We start from the raw sequence: 18,414 nt of genomic DNA on the forward strand, positions 1-18,414 counted from the left end.
CTGTTTTTTCCCAAGCTGTTTTTTTTCCGTAAAAAAAAAAAAAAATTAAAAAAAAATATATATATATGCTTACCTGATAAATTTCTTTCCAGATATGTAGAGTTCACAACATCATTCAATTACTAGTGGGAATATCACTCCAGGCCAGCAGGAGGAGGCAAAGGGCATCACAGCAAAGCTGTTAAGTGTCACTCCCCTACCCATAATCCCCAGTCATTTGACTGAAGGGAAATGGAAAAAGAATAAGACAAAAAGGTGTAGAGGTGCCTGTAGTTTAGTCAAAAAACGGTTTTAATAAAGGGTGAGGTCGTGGACTCTCCATATCCAGAAAGAAAGCAATTTATCAGGTAAGCATACATTTTGTTTTCTTTCCTAAAATATGTAGTCCACGACATCATTCAATTTCTAGTGGGAACCAATACCCAAGCTAGAGGACACAGGGAGGGAGAACAAGACAGGCAGACCTAAACAGAAGGAACCACCACTTCAAGAGTCAAAAGTATCAAATTTGGAAAAAACTATTTATGTAAGAACTTACCTGATAAATTCATTTTTCATATTGGCAAGAGTCCATGAGCTAGTGACGTATGGGATATACAATCCTACCAGGAGGGGAAAAGTATCCCAAAAATCAAAATGCCTATAAATACACCCCTCACCACACCCACAATTCAGTTTAACGAATAGCCAAGTAGTAAAAAGCATCAAAGGAATTTGGAAATAATTGTGCTTTATACAAAAGAAAACATAACCGCCATAAAAAGGGTGGGCCTCATGGACTCTTGCCAATATGAAAGAAATGAATTTATCAGGTAAGTTCTTACATAAATTATGTTTTCTTTCATGTAATTGGCAAGAGCCCATGAGCTAGTGACGTATGGGATAGCAATACCAAAGATGTGGAACTCCACGCAAGAGTCACTAGAGAGGGATGGATAAAAATAAACAGCTATTTTTCGCAGAAAATGTAATCCACAGCCCAAAATATAAGGTTATTCTCATGAATAAAAAGAAAAAACTTAAAACATAAGCAGAAAAATCAGACTGAAACAGCTGCCTGAAGAACTTTTCTACCAAAAACTGCTTCAGAAGAAGCGAATACATCAAAACGGTAAAATTTAGTAAATGTATGCAAAGACCACCAGGTTGAGGCTTTGCAAATCTGATCAACTGAAGCTTCATTCTTAAAAGCCCACAAAGTGGAGACTGATCTAGTAGAATGAGCTGTAATTCTCTGAGGCGAGGCTTGACCCAACCCTAAAAAAGATGAATGAATCAAAAGCTTTAACCACAAAGCCAAGGAAATGGCAGAAGCCTTCTGACCTTTCCTAGAACCAGAGAAGATAAATAGACTAGTCTTCCTGAAATCTTTAGTAGCTTCAACATAATATTTTAAACTCTTACCACATCCAAAGAATGTAAGGATTTCTCAAAAGAAATCGTAGGATTAGGACACAAGGAAAGGACAACAAGTTCTCTATTAATGTTGTTAGAATTCACGACCTTAGGTAAGAATTTAAATTTAGTCCGCAAGACCACCTAATCCTGATGAAAAAAATCAGAAAAGGAGATTCACAAGAAAGAGCAGATAATTCAGAAACTCTTCTAGCAGAAGAGAAGGCCAAAAGGAACCACACTTTCCAAGAACGTAGTAAATGTCCAAGAATGCATAGGCTCACATGGAGGTGCCTGTAAAGCCTTCAAAACCAAATTAAGACTCCAAGGAGGAGAGAATGAATTAATGAGAGGCTTGCTACAAACCAAAGCCTGTACAAAACAGTGAATATCAGGAAGCTTTAGCAATCTTTCTGTGAAATAAGACAGAAAGAGCAAAGATTTGTCCCTTCAAGAAACTTGCAGACAAAACCTTATTCAAACTGTCCTGAAGAAAGTGCAAAATTCTAGGAATGCTAAAAGAATGTCAAACGAATTTATGAGAACACCATGAATATAAGTCCTACAAACTCGATAATACATTTTCCTAGAAACAGATTTACGAGCCTGTAACATAGTATTAATCACTGAGTCAGAGAAACCTCTATGACTAAGCACTAGGCGTTCAATTTCCATACCTTCAAATTTAATGATTTGAAATCCTGATTGAAAAAACAGACCTTGAGACAGAAGAACCGGCCTTAATGGAAGAGGCCAAGGCTGGCAAATGAACATCCGAACAAGATCCGCATACCAAAACCTGTGAGGCCATGCTGGAGCTACCAGCAATACAAATGACTGTTACATGATGATTTTGATATCACTCTTGGAAGAAGAACTAGAGGCAGGAAAATTTAAGCAGGTTGGCAACACCAAGGAAGTGTCAACGCATCCACTGCTTCCACCTAAAGAACCCTGGACCTGGACAGGTACCTGGAAAGCTTCTTGTTTAGATGAGAAGCCATCAGATCTATTTCTGGAAGACCCCACATCTGAACAATCTGAGAAAACACATCTGGATGGAAAGACCACTCCCCCGGATGTAAAGTTTGACGACTGAGATAATCCGCTTCCCAATTGTCTACACCTGGGATATGTACCACAGAAATTAGACAAGAGCTGGATTCCACCCAAAAAAGTATTCAAGATACTTCTTTCATAGCTAGGGGACTGTGAGTCCCACCCTGATGATTGACATATGCCACAGCTGTGATATTGTCTAAGAACAAATGAACGGTTCTCTCTTCAACAGAGGCCAAGCCTGAAGAACCCTGAAAATTGCACAGAGTTCAAAAATATTGATTGGTAATCTCGCCTCTTGAGATTTCCAAACCCCTGTTGTCAGAGATCCCCAAACAGCTCCCCAACCTGAACCAGGTTGGACAAACCAAAGAGGCCCCTAAAACTATATTATGGTGATCTAACCACCAAGTCAGAGATAATCGAACATTGGGATTTAAGGATATTAATTGTGATATCTCTGTATAATCCCAGCAACATTAATTCAGCATACAAAGCTGGAAAGGTCTCACATGAAAACGAGCAAAGGGAAGTACGTCTGATGCTGCAGTCATGACACCTAAAACTTCCATGCACATAGCTACTGAAGGGAATAATAGATTTTGAAGGTTCCGACAAGCTGAAACCAATTTAAATGGTCTCTTGCCTGTTAAAGACAGAGTCATGGATACTGAATCTATCTGGAAACCTAAAAAGGTGACCCTTGTCTGAGGATTCAAAGAACTTTTTGGTAAATTGATCCTCCAACCATGTCTATGAAGAAACAACAGTAGCTAATTTGCGTGAGATTCTGCAGAACTTAAAGACTGAGCAAGTACCAAGATATCGACCAAATAAGGAAACTGAAAACAGAGAGTAGGACACTGAGAGCCTTGAAAAGATTCCTAGAGCTGTCACTAGGCCAAAAAGGAAGAGCAACAAATTGGTAATGCTTGTCTAAAAAAGAGAATCTCAGAAACTGATAGCAATCTGGATGAATCAAAATATGAAGATATGCATCCTGTAAGTCTATTGTGGGCATATAATGCCCTTGCTGAAAAAAAGGAGAATAGACCTTATAATCACTATTTTGATAATTGGTACATATCGATTAAAAATTTTTAGATCCAAAACTGGTCTGAATGAATTTTCTTTCTTTGGGACAACCAAAAGATTTGAATAAAACCCCAGACCCTGTTCCTGAAACGGAACTGGCATGATTACCCCAGATAACTCCAGGTCTGAAACACACTTCAGGAAAGACTGATCCTTTACTGGGTTTGCTGGAATGCGTGAGAGAAAAATAAAATCTTCTCACAAGCTGTCTTACTCTGAATCCTATACCCCAGAGACAATATTCTGAATCCAATGATTTTGGACCGAATTGATCCAAACATCTTAGAAAATTATTTATCTGCCCCCTACCAGCAGAGCTGGAATAAGAGCCGCACCTTCATGTGGACTTGGGGGCTAGCTTTGCTCTCTTAAATGGCTTGGATTTATTCCAATTTGAAGAAGGCTTCCCATTGGAAACAGATTCCTTGGGGAAGAATTCGATTTCTGTTCCTTATTTAAGAGCGAAAACGGTTAGAAGCTTTAGATTTGCCCTTAGATCTTAATCTTGAGGCAAAAAAACTCCCTTCCCCCCAGTGACAGTTGAAATTATTGAATCCAACTGTGAACCAAATCATTTATTACCTTGGAAGGAAAGAAATGGCAATCTCGACTTAGAAGTCATATCAGCATTCCAAGATTTAAGCTACAAAGCTCTTCTAGCTAAAATAGCTAAAGACCTAGATTTAACATCAATTTTGATAATATCAAAAAATGGCATCACAAATGAAATTATTAGCATGTTGAATCAGGTTAACAATGCTAGACAAATCATGATCCGATACTTGTTGCGCTAAAGTTTCCAACTAAAAGGTTGAAGCAGCTGCAACAGCCAAAGAAATTGCAGGCCTAAGAAAAAGACCTGAAAATAAATAAACTTTCCTTAGATAAGATACAAGTTTCCTATCTAAAGGATCTTAAAAGAAATACCATCTTCTATAGGAATAGTAGTACGTTTAGCAAGAGTAGAGATAGCCCCATCAACTTTGGGGATTTTTTCCTAAAACTCCCAACTGCTGACAAAGGATACATTTTTTAAAACCTTAGAGAAGGAATAAAAGAAGTACCAGGCCTATTCCATTCCTTAGAAATCATATTAGAAACAACATCAGGAACTGGAAAAACCTGTGGAATAACCACAGGAGGTTTATAAAACAGAATTTAAACATTTACTAGTTTTAATATCAAGATGACTAGTCTCCTCAATATCCAATACAATCAACACTTCTTCAACAAAGAACAAATGTACTCCATTTTAAATAAGTAAGAGGATTTGTCAGTGTCAATATATGAGGAAGGATCTTCTGAATCAGATAGATCCTCATCAGAGGAGGATAATTCAGTATGTTGTTGGTCATTTGAAATTTCATCAACTTTATAAGAAGACCTTTACATTTATTAGAAGGCGAGATGGCAGACAAAGCCTTCTGAATAGAAACAGCAATAAATTCTTATAAATTCACAGGTATATCTAGTACATTAGATGTTAAAAGAACAGCAACAGGCAATGTACTATTACTGATGGACACATTCTCTGCATGTAAAAGTTTATCATGACAACTTATTACAAACCACAGCTGGAGATATAAATCTCCACAAAATTACAACAAATTTACTTAGCTTTGGTAGAACTGTTATCAGTCAGCAGGATTCCAATAGTGATTTCTGAGACAGGATCAGATTGAGACATCTTGCAAATGTAAGAGAAAAAAACAACATATAAAGCAAAATTATCAATTTCCTTATATGGCAGTTTCAGGAATGGGTGAAAAATGCAAACAGCAGAGCCCTCTGATAGAGAAAAAAGGCAAGAGGCATATAGAAATGGGGTTTAAAATAATGAAAATATTTGGTGCCAAGTACGACGCACAAACAAAACCGAGAATTTTTTTGGGCGCCAACAACATCCGAAAATGACACACTCGCGTCATTGAAGATGCAACCTTGTGAAAGGTCTCGGCATCAAAGACGCCGAAAATGACGAATTTGCATCATCTAAACGTAACTTTGCGCCAAAAAAAATCTTGCGCCAAAAATGACGCAATATAGTTTGGCATTTTGAGCCCTCGCAAGCCTAATTCTGCCTGCGAATTAAAAATGACAGTCAATTGAGAAAAAGAGAAGAAAAAAAAACTACTATACCCCAGGTAAGAAATAAGTTTTCCTAAAAAATGCATTTCCCAAATATGAAACTGACAGTCTGCAAAAGGAAATATACTGAAACCTGAATCATGGCAAATATAAGTACAATACATATATTTAGAACTTTATATAAATACATAAAGTGCCAAACCATAGCTGAGAGTGTCTTAAGTAATGAAAACATACTTACCAAAAGACATCCATCCACATATAGCAGATGGCCAAACCAGTACTGAAACGGTCATCAGTAGAGGTAATGGAATATGAGAGTATATCGTCGATCTGAAAAGGGAGGTAGGAGATGAATATCTACGACAGATAACAGAGAACCTATGAAATAGATCCCCGTGAGGAAAACCATTGCATTCAATAGGTGATACTCCCTTCACATCCCTCTGACATTCACTGTACTCAGAGGAATTGGGCTTCAAAATGCTGAGAAGCGCATATCAACATAGAAATCTTAGCACAAAGTTACTTCACCACCTCCATAGGAGGCAAAGTTTGTAAAACTGAATTTTGGGTGTGGTGAGGGGTGTATTTATAGGCATCTTGAGGTTTTGGAAACTTTGCCCCTCCTGGTAGGATTGTATATCCCATACGTCACTAGCTCATGGACTCTTGCCAATTACATGAAAGAAACATAATTTATGCTTACCTGATAAATTTATTTCCGGATATGGTGAGTCCACGGAATCCTCAATTACTAGTGGGAGTATCACTACTGACCAGCAGGAGGAGACAAAGGGCACTACAGCAAAGCTGCTATATATGTTATTTCCCTTACCCATAACCTCAAGTTATTCGCCCGAAGGAAAAAGATGATAACACAAAAGTGTAGAGGTGCCTGAGGTTTTAGAAAAAAATAACTGTCTTAAAGGACCAGTCAATGCAGTAAATTTGCATAATCAACAAATGCATGATAAGACAATGCAATAGGACTTAGTCTGAACTTTAAATGAGTAGTAGATTTTTGTTAAATAAATTGCAAAGTTATGTCTATTTCCACTCCCCCTGTATCATGTGACAGCCATCAGCCAATCACAAATGCATATACGTATATGCAGTGAATTCTTGCACATGCTCAGTAGGAGTTTGACTCAAAAAGTGTAAATATAAAAATAATGTGCACATTTTGTTAACTGAAGTAAATTGGAAAGTTGTTTAAAATTGCATGCTGTATCTGAATCTTGAAGTTTCATTTTGACTTGAGTGTCCCTTTAAATAAAGGGTGGGCCATGAATTTACCATATCCAGAAATAAATAAAATTTATCAGGTAAGCATAAATTATGTTTCTTTCATGTAAATGGCAAGAGTCCATGAACTAGTGACGTATGGGATACACATTCCAACCAGGAGGGGGCAAAGTTTCCCAAACCTCAAATACCTATAAATACACCTCCCACCACACCCACAACTCAGTTTTACAAACTTTGCCTCCTATGGAAGATTGTGATTGATTTTTATGATTTCTTCTATGATAAGCGCTTCTAAGCATTCTGAAGCCCAATTCCTCTCAGAGTACAGTGTTTGTCAAAGGGACATGAACAAAGTATTGCTTGTTGATTTTTATTGTTTAACTCATGGGAAATCTTTTCAAGGGTTCTCTGTTATCGGTCGTAGGGATTCATCTCCTACCTCCCTTTTCAGACCAACGATATAATCTTATATTCCGCTACCTCTGCTGATAGTTTTCAGTACTGGTTTCGCTGTCTGCTATATGTGAATGGGTGTCTTCGGTAAGTATGTATCATTATTTAAGACACTCTGAACTATGTTTGGCGCTTTATGTATTAATATAAAGTTTTAAATATATGTATTTACTTATATTTGCCATGAGTCAGGTCTATGTGTATTTCCCTCTGCAGTCTAATAGTTTCAGTTTGAGAATTATGTTTAAGGAAGTTATTTATCTTGGCTCGCAAGGGCGAAAAATGCTGTTATTTATTGCGTTACTTTTTAAGCAAAAATTTGACGCAAATTTGAGTCTATAGTGTTGCAAGTTTTGTCATTACCTACGTCTTTATTGACGTTAGTTTCTTTGGCGCGAAGTCGCGCTTGTTATGATGTGAGTTGCGTCATTTCCGGATGTTGTTTGGCACAAAAAAAATTGCACTTTGCATTGTGCGTCATACTTGGCAACAATTATTTTTTTTTGTTCTATTACCCCCCTTCCTTTATGCTCCCTGCTCTCATCTAGAGGGCTATGCTGTTTGCTTTTCTGCTTATTTAGCATTTGCATTTTTTTCCATTCCTGAATCTGCTATACGAGGAAATTGAATATTTTGTTTAAATGTTATTTTTTCTTTTACATTTTGCAAGATGTCTCAGTCTGATCCTGTCTCAGAAGCTACTGTAGGAACCATGCTGCCTGAACACAGTTCTACCAAAGCCAAGTGTATCTGTTGTAAGCAAGCTGAGATTATATCTCAGGCTATATTATGTAACACATAAAAACACAGTTTAGTGCAGCTCACCTCAAATAAATAAATTTATAGTGCAACCTAGAGATAAATGTATATCAAAATTGGTAAAATAGAAAGTAGAATGCACAAATAAGTGCAATCTTAAAGTCTAGGCAAATAGCACCTACAACAGTAAAAAATAAGGAACAAACAAATTGGAATGCGTGCAAAAATTGCTTTATGGTATCAAGATATATCAATGTACATAATAATAAAAAGTTGTCCCATTCATGCAACCATATACACACACATACTGAGGGGGTCCCCCAAAAAATTCAAAGCGCTTGTGAGAAAATAAAGTGGTGCACCACAAGACAGAGCATGCAGTCCTTTAAATGAAGATGTGAAAAAGCAGCAATAGATGCAGTCAAGCAATAAGTTAAGGCATTGGCATGATGGTCATGAATATAGCAGGTTTAGTATTCACAGCAAATGCAGTATCACAGCATATAGTTCATAAAGTGCTGGTATCATCCCATTCAAGGCTGTAGCTCACAATCATATTCATCAAGCGAAATAATAAGCCATTCAGGCTCATCCAGTTATCCTCAAAGCAAGTTAGAAAAGCACTCCTTGTTCCCCCCTGATGGTTGATATAGGCTAGAGTTGTGATATTGTCCGACTGAAATCTGATGAACTTGGCCGCAGCTAGTTGAGGCCAAGCCTGAAGAGCATTGAATATCGCTCTTAGTTCCAGAATGTTTATCGGAAGGAGGGCTTCCTCCTGAGTTTACGAACCCTGAGCCTTCAGGGAGTTCCAGACTGCGCCCCAGCCCAGAAGGCTGGCATCTGTCTTCACTATAGTCCACTCTGGCCTGCGGAAACTCATTCCCCTGGACAGATGGACTCGAGATAACCACCAGAGAAAAGAATCCCTGGTCTCTTGATCCAGATTTAACTGAGGAGACAAATCTGTGTAGTCCCCATTCCACTGGTTGAGCATGCAAAGTTGCAGTGGTCTGAGATGTAGGCGGGCAAACGGAACTATGTTCATTGCCGCTATCATTAGGCCGATCATTTCCATACACTGAGCCACTGATGGCCGAGAAGTGGAATGAAGAGCACGGCAAGAAGTTAGAAGTTTTGATATCCTGACTTCTGTCAGAAAAAATTTCATTTCTACTGAATCTATCAAAGTTCCTAGGAAGGAAACTCTTGTGAGAGGAGAGAGAGAGAGAGAGAGAACTCTTTTCTATGTTCACTTTCCACCCGTGAGAACTCAGAAAGGCCAGAACAATGTCCGTATGGGACTTGGCGTTTTGAAAAGTCGACGCCTTAATCAGAATGTCGTCTAGGTAAGGGGCTACCGCTATGCCCCGCGGCCTTAGAGCCACCAGAAGGGACCCTAGAACCTTCATAAAAATTCTAGGTGCCGTGGCTAACCCGAAGGGAAGAGCCACAAACTGGTAATGCCTGTCTAGGAAGGCGAACCTGAGGAACGGATGATGATCTCTGTGAATTGGAATGTGGAGATAAGCATCCTTTGTTTAGGATCTTGAGATCCAAGATGGGTCTGAAAGTTCCCTCTTTTATGGGAATTATAAAACAGGTTTGAATAAAATCCCAGCCCCTGTTCCTCTCTTGGAACTGGGTGGATCACTCCCATAACCAGTAGGTCTTGAACGCAACGTAAGAATGCCTCTCTTTATCTGGTTTACAGATAGTTGTTAGGGATGAAATCTCCCCTTTGGAGATGAACCTTTGAATTCCAGAAGATATCCCTGGGAAACAATCTGTAGCGCCCAGGGATCCTGGACATCTCTTGCCCAAGCCTGGGCGAAGAGAGAAAGTCTGCCCCCTACTAGATCCGGTCCCGGATTGGGGGCTACTCCTTCATGCTGTCTTAGAGGCAGCCACATGTTTCTTGGCCTGCTTCCCCTTGTTCAAAGCCTGGTTAGGTCTCCAGACTGGTTTGGACTGGGCAAAATTTCCCTCTTGTTTTGCATTAGAGGAAACTGAAGCTGCGCCACTCTTGAAGTTTCGAAAGGAACGAAAATTATTCTGTTTGGTCCTTAACTTATTGGACCTATCCTGAGGAAGGTCGTGACCTTTTCCTCCAGTAATATCAGAAATGATCTCCTTCAGACCAGGCCCGAATAGGGTCTGTCCCTTGAAGGGGATGTTAAGAAGCTTAGACTTTGAAGTAACGTCTGCTGACCAGGACATAAGCCATAGCGCCCTATGCGCCAAAATGGCAAAACCTGAATTCTTAGCCGTTAGTTTGGTTAACTGAAAAACGGCGTCAGAAATAAAGGAATTAGCTAACCTAAGAGCTTTAATCCCGTCTAGAATATCGTCTAGCGGAGTCTCCACCTGCAGAGCCTCCTCAAGAGACTCGAGCCAAAAAGCCGCTGCAGCAGTAACTGGGGCTATGCATGCAAGAGGCAGGAGAATAAAACCTTGATGAATAAAAATTTTCTTAAGGAGACCCTCCAATTTTTTATCCATAGGATCTAGGAAAGCACAACTGTCCTTGACAGGGATAGTTGTCCGCTTAGCTAGGGTAGAGACTGCTCCCTCCACCTTAGGGACCATCTGCCACGAGTCCCGTGCGGCGGCGGCATCTATGGGAAACATCTTTTTGAAAGCAGGAGGGGGAGAGAACGGCACACCTGGTCTATCCCATTCCTTAGTAATAATTTCCAAAAACCTCTTAGGGACTGGAAAAACATCAGTGTAAACAGGCACTGCAAAGTATTTGTCCATTTTACACAATTTCTTTGGAACCACAATGGGGTCACAATCATCCAGAGTCGCTAAAACCTCCCTAAGCAATAAGCGGAGGTGTTCAAGCTTAAATTTAAACGCTGTCATTTCAGAATCAGACTGAAGCAACGCCTTCCCTGAGTCTGAAATGTCACCCACAGATAGAAGCTCACCTGCCTCGGCTTCTGAGTATTGTGAGGGTATATCGGACACAGGCATTAAAGCATCAGAAAGCTCTGTATTAGTTCTAGCCCCAGAGCTGTCTCGCTTTCCTTGTAACCCTGGCAGTTTGGAAAATACCTCTGTGAGGGTAACATTCATAACTGCCGCCATGTCCTGTAAGGTAAAAATTAGACGCGCTAGATGTACTTGGCGTCACTTGAGCGGGAGTTATAGGTTCTGACACATGGGGAGAGCTAGATGGCATAATCTCCCTTTTTTCAGTCACAGAATCCCCTGGAGATAAATCTTTAAGCGCCATAATATGGTCTTTATAGTTTATAGAAATTTCAGTACATTTGGTACACATTCTAAGAGGGGGTTCCACCATGGCTTCTAAACATATTGAACAAGGTGTTTCCTCTATGTCAGACATGTTTAACAGACTAGTAATGAGACCAGCAAGCTTGGAAAACACTTTAATAATGGTGAAACAGCAATTAAAGAAAAATGTTACTGTGCCTTTAAGAGAAAAAAAACTAACACTTAAACTGCAAAACAGTGAAAAATTACAGTAAAGTCTTTGAAATTTTTACAGTGTGTGTAAGGGACTAAAGCAACGTTGCACCCACTTGCAAATGGATGATTAACCCCTTAGGCCCCAAACCGGATTTAAAAACGTTAAACTTTAAAAGACAGTTAAGCACCCTGCCACAGCTCTGCTGAGGCTCCTACCTGCCCTCAAGTACGATTTTGTGCAGAAATAAACCCCTTATAATGGTCCTCAGGTGCCAGAGGTCTCCTCTAGGGAAGCTGGATGTCTCAGTCTGAATTAAAACTGTGCATTTAGAGCGCTAAAATAGGCCCCTCCCACCATGTACTGGATGCCAGAGGGGCCTTAAGAAAATACTCCTAGGAGTATCTGATTAGCCATGTGGAAACTAGGCCCCAAATAAAGACTTATCTCCCTCAGAGAAAAAACGTCCTATTTTTGAATTCATGTAAACGTTTTGTCACCAAGTAATAAGAGTATTAACATGAGTATTACCCTGTTTTGTAAGCATGATCCCAGTTGCTGTTAAATCACTGCATCAGTATTACCTCAAATACACAAGGCTCTGTCAGCATTTTCTAGAACTCATTCATCTCTCTAGAAATAAATATACTGAACATACCTCAAACCAGGTAATCTGCAGACCGTTCCCCCAACTGAAGTTGTCCCATACTCTTCAGTTATGTGTGAGAACAGCAATGGACCTTAGTTACAAACCGCTAAGATCATCAACCTCCAGGCAGAACTCTTCTTCTAATTTCTGCCTGAGAGTAAAACAGTACAACGCCGGTACCGTTTAAAAATAAACTTTTGATTGAAGATAAAACTAAACTAAGTCACCACATATCTCTTGATACTTCCTATCTTGTTGAGAGCTGCAAAAGAATGACTGGGGGTGGCAGTTAGGGGAGGAGCTATATAGACAGCTCTGCTGTGGGTATCCTCTTGCAGCTTCCTGTTGGGAAGGAGAATATCCCACAAGTAATGGATGAACCCGTGGACTGGATACACCTTACAAGAGAAATCTAATGAACATGATATCCCTGTTGGATATGAAAAATTATATTGCTGATGCAATACAGAAGGCTATGTCTGCTATTCCATCTTCTAATAAATGTAAAAGGTATTTTAAAACTTCTCATAAAACTGATGAAATTTGTGATGACCGACAACATACTGAAATATCCTCCTCTGAAGAGGATCTCTCTGCTTCAGAAGATCCTACTTCAGACATTGAAATTGATAAATCTTATCTATTTAAGATTGAATATATTTGGTCTTTGTTAAAAGAAGTATAGGTTACTTTGGGTATTGAGGAGTCTGATCCTCTTGATAACAAAACCAGTAAACATTTACATTCAGTTTTTTAAACCTTCTGTGATTACTCCTGAGGTTTTTCCTGTTCCTGATGCGGTTTCTGATGTGATTGCTAATGAACGGTCTAAGCCTGGTGCTTCTTTTAATCCTTCTTCTAGGTTTAAGAAGTTATATCCTTTACTACTGGGTAATTTGGAGTTTTGTGAAAAAGTCCCTAAGGTTGATGGGGCTATTTCTACTCTTGCCAAGCGCACTACTATTCCTATGGAAGGTAGTACTTATTTTAAGGATCCTTTAGAAATGGGAAGATTGCCCCAAGATAAAAAGTCAGCGTAAATCTAAAGCTTCTAATCATTTTTTTCCCTTTCGTCAGAATAGAGAACAGAAAACCACTCCTTCCCCTAAGGACACTGGCTCCAATTGGAAGCCAACTTCAAGTTGGAATAATTCCAAGCCTTATAAGAAACCAAAGCCAGTCCGAAAGACTACATGAAGGTGCGGCCCTCATTCCAGTTCAACTGGTGGGAGGCAGATTGTAATTATTTTAAAAGATTTGGGCAGATTCTGTTCAGAATCAGTAGATTCAGAGCATTGTTTCTCAAGGATATCTAATAGGTTTCAGAGTAAGACCTCCTGTGAGAAGATTCTCTCTCACATTCCAACAAATCATGTGAAAGCTCAGGCTTCTCTGAAGTGTGTTTCAGATCTGGAGCTTTCAGGGGTGATTATACCAGTTCCACTTCAGGAACAGGGTATGGGGTTTTATTCAAATCTATTCATTGTCCCAAAGAAAGAAAATTCATTCAGTTCTGGATCTGAAGTTTTTGAATCGTTTTGCAAGGGTCCCAACTTTCAAGATGGTGACTATAAGGATTATTCTGCCTTTTGTTCAGCAAGCTCATTACATGTCCACAATAGACTTACAGGATGCTTATCTTCACATTCCGATTCATCCAGATCGCCATCTGTTTCTGAGATTCTCTTTTTTAGACAAGCATTACAAATTTGTCACTCTTCCATTTGGCCTAGTGACAGCTCCAAGAATCTTTTCAAAAGTTCTTGGTGCCCTTCTATCTGTAATCAGAGAGCAGGGTATTGCAGATTTACCTTATTTGGACTATATCTTGGTACTGGCTCAATCTTTTTATTTACAAAAAACAGTCAGGAAGGTGACAGCATACATCTAATATTTATTAGATAAAACAGATAATGGGCAACATTTTAGGATGTTATCCCTTATTCATGCCATGCCAAACAAACAATTCTCACACCTTTATATACCTAAACACCACTAGGTGGCGATAGAGAGAATTTAACCCTATCAATACATCAAATGTAAAAAACATACATACACAGATTGTAGCAACATAACATTTCATATAAATGCATCTCATTTTTCAAGACATTTGATATGTATACAGAGACATTTTTAATCTATTTGATTACCAAAAGCATTATTTTTATCTGCAAAGAGTAAATAAGTAACAGGCGAAATGACTAACTAATATATACAACTATAGAAAAATAGATAGATCCCATTCCTTATTCATTCTTTTGGGACTAAGTGACCCCAATTCGTAAATCCAAAAGGATTCCTTCTGTTTCAGCAATTGCTCCCTATCTCCTCCCCTACGTGGCAACAAAATCTGATCAATTATCTGAAATTTTAGTTGGCTAATTGAATGGCCAGCAGTCACAAAGTGATATGCAAGAGGGGCTTTTAGATTTTTAGTACGTATATTACTTTAATGTTCAATAATGCGATCTTTAGCACTACGGGTCGATTCACCTATATAAACCATCCCACATGGGCATTTAACCATATAAATTATAAAAAGTACTAAGGAAGGTATAATAACCCCTAATACTATATTTCTTGCCCGTATGGGGATTATAGAATACAGAGCCTTTTGACATATTACTGCAGCATGAGCATCCTAAACATGGAAAACAACCTTTATTACAAGAGGAAATAAAATCTAGTTTTAGAAATACTTTTGGGGCCTATGTCTGCTTTAACTAATTCCTCTTGTAAGTTAAAGTAGAAGGTCCTGCCTCAGCGGCAGAGTCCATGGTGGAAGGGATGACATGTCCACCAGAACTGCATACCATGTCCTGCGTGGCCACGCAGGTGCTATCAAAATCACTGAAGCTCTCTCCTGCTTGATCTTGGCAATCAGACAAGGGAGCAGAGGAAACGGTGGAAATGCATAAGCCAGGTTGAAGGACCAAGGCGCTGCATAGCATCTATCAGTGTCGCCTTGGGATCCCTGGACCTGGATCCGTAACACGGAAGCTTGGCGTTCTGGCTTGCCCCAACGATGAATCAGTTGTGCAAAAACCTCCGGATGGAGTTCCCACTCTCCCGGATGAAAAGTCTGATGACTTAGAAAATCCGCCTCCCAGTTCTCTACACCTGGGATATGGATAGCTGATAGGTGGCAAGAGTGAATCTCTGCCCAGCTAATTATTTTTGAAACTTCTAACATCGCTAGGGAACTTCTTGTTCCCCCTTGATGGTTGATGTAAGCCACAGTCGTGATGTTGTCCGACTGAAATCTGATGTACCTGAGTTGCTAACTGAGGCCAAGCCTGAAGAGCATTGAATATTGCTTAGTTCCAGAATATTTACTGGAAGGAGAGACTCCTCCTGAGTCCACGATCCCTGAGCCTTCAGGGAATTCCAGACTGCACCCCAACCTAGAAGGCTGGCATCTGTCTTTACAATTGTCCAATCTGGCCTGCGAAAGGTCATAACTTTGGACAGATGGACCCGAGATAGCCACCAGAGAAGAGAATCCCTGGTCTCTTGGTCCAGATTCAGTTGAGGGGACAAATCTGTGTAATCCCCGTTGCACTGAGATGTAAGCGTGCAAACGGCATTATGTCCATTGCCGCTACCATTAAGCCGATTACTTCCATACACTGAGCCATCGAAGGACGCGGAATGGAATGAAGAACCCGGTAGGAATTTAGAAGCTTTGATAACCTGGACTCAGTCAGGTGAATTTTCATTTCTACAGAATCTATCAGAGTCCCTAGAAAGGAAACTCTTGTGAGTGGGGATAGAGAACTTTTCCTCGTTCACTTTCCACCCATGCGACCTCAGAAATGCCAGTACTACGTCCGTATGAGACTTGGCAATTTGGAAGTTTGACACCTGTATCAGGATGTCGTCTAAATAAGGGGCTACTGCTATGCCCCGCGGCCTTGGGCCCACCAGAAGCGACCCTAGAACCTTTGTAAAGATTCTTGGGGCTGTAGCTAATCCAAAGGGAAGAGCTACAAACTGGTAATGCCTGTCTAGAAAGGCAAACCTGAGAAACCGATGATGATCTTTGTGTATCGGAATGTGAAGATAAGCATCCTTTAGATCCACTGTAGTCATATATTGACCCTCCTGGATCATTGGTAGGATGGTACGAATAGTTTTCATCTTAAATGATGGAACTTTGAGGTATTTGTTTAAGATCTTTATATCCAAAATTGGTCTGAAGGTTCCCTCTTTTTTGGGAACCACAAACAGATTTGAGTAAAAACCCTGTCCCTGTTCCTCCTTTGGAACTGGATGGATCACTCCCATAACTAGGAGGTCTCGTACACAGTGTAAGAATGCCTCTCTCTTTATCTGGTTTGCAGATAATTGTGAAAGGTGAAATCTCCCTTTTGGGGGGGAAGTTTTAAAGTCCAGGAGATATCCCTGGGATATAATTTCCAACGCCCAGGGATCCTGAACATCTCTTGCCCACGCCTGGGTGAAGAGTGAAAGTCTGCCCCCTACTAGATCCGTTACCGGATAGGGGGCCGTTCCTTCATGCTGTCTTAGAGGCAGCAGCAGGCTTTTTGGCCTGCTTACCTTTTTTCCAGGTCTGGATTGAGCAAAAGTTCCCTCTTGTTTAGCATTAGAGGAAGTTGATGCCGCACCTGCCTTGAAGTTTCGAAAGGCACGAAAATTAGACTGTTTGGCCCTAGATTTGGACCTGTCCTGAGGAAGGGCATGACCTTTTCCTCCAGTGATATCAGCAATAATCTCCTTCAAACCAGGCCCGAATAGGGTCTGCCCCTTTAAGGGAATGTTAAGTAGCTTAGATTTTAAAGTCACGTCAGCTGACCATGATCTAAGCCATAGCGCTCTGCGTGCCTGTATAGCAAAACCAGAATTCTTAGCCGTTAGTTTAGTCAAATGAACAATGGCATCAGAATAAAAGAATTGGCTAGCTTAAGTGCTCTAAGTTTGCCAAGTATGTCATCCAATGGAGTCGCTACCTGTAAAGCCTCTTCCAGAGACTCAAACCAGTACGCCGCAGCAGCAGTGACAGGGGCAATGCATGCAAGGGGCTGTAGGATAAAACCTTGTTGAATAAATATTTTCTTAAGGTAACCTCTAATTTTTTATCCATTGGATCTAAAAAAAAAAAAAAAAAAGCACAACTGTCCTCGACAGGGATAGTAGTACGCTTTACTAGAGTAGAAACTGCTCCCTCCACCTTAGGGACTGTCTGCCATAAGTCCCGTGTGGTGGCGTCTATTGGAAACGTTTTTCTAAAAATAGGAGGGGAAGAGAACGGCATACCTGGTCTATCCCATTCCTTATTAATAATTTCTGTAAACCTTTTAGGTATTGGAAAAACATCAGTACACACCGGCACTGCAAAGTATTTATCCAGTCCACACAATTTCTCTGGCACTGCAATGGTATCACAGTCATTCAGAGCAGCTAAAACCTCCCTAAGCAACACGCGGAGGTGATCAAGCTTAAATTTAAATGTAGAAATATTAGAATCAGGTATCTTTCCTGAGTCATTAACATCACCCACTGACTGAAGCTCTCTTTCCTCAGCTTCTGCATATTGTGAGGCAGTATCAGACATGGTTCTTAAAGCATCAGTATGCTCTGCATTTTGTCTCACCCCAGAGCTATCTCGCTTACCTCTAAGTTCAGGTAGTCTGGCTAATACCGCTGACAGTGTATTATCCATGACTGCCGCCATGTCTTGTAAAGTAAACGCTATGGGCGCCCTAGATGTACTTGGCGCCATTTGAGCGCGAGTCCCTTAAGCGGGAGTCAAAGGGTCTGACACGTGGGGAAAGTTAGTAGGCATAACTTCCCCCTCGTAAGATTCCTCTGGTGATAAATTTTTTAAAGACAGAAAATTATGATCTTTATTGCATAAAATGAAATCAGTACATTTGGTTCACATTCTAAGAGGGGGTTCCACCATGGCTTTTAAACATAATAAACAAGGAGTTTCTTCTATGTCAGAAATGTTTATACAGACTAGCATTGAGACTAGCAAGCTTAGAAAACACTTTAAATCAAGTTAACAAGCAAATATAAAAAAAAACGGTACTGTGCCTTTAAGAGAAACAAATTTTGTCAGAATTTGAAAAACAGTGAAAAAATGCAGTAAATCAAACAAAATTTTTACAGTGTGTATAATAGGCTAACAGAGCATTGCACCCACTTGATTAACCCCTTAGTTCAAAAAACGGATAAAAAAAACAAAAAAAAACGAAATAGACGT

At 39.9% G+C, this 18,414-nt stretch overlaps 1 protein-coding gene across 2 annotated transcripts in view; it reads right to left on the reverse strand.

The window, feature by feature from the left end:
* Positions 1 to 18,414, reverse strand: part of PLAG1 (PLAG1 zinc finger) — a 262,732-nt gene that overhangs the window by 187,784 nt on the left and 56,534 nt on the right. The window lies entirely within an intron of this gene.

The sequence above is a fragment of the Bombina bombina genome, chromosome 5, assembly GCF_027579735.1.
Source record: "Bombina bombina isolate aBomBom1 chromosome 5, aBomBom1.pri, whole genome shotgun sequence".
Lineage (NCBI taxonomy): Eukaryota > Metazoa > Chordata > Amphibia > Anura > Bombinatoridae > Bombina > Bombina bombina.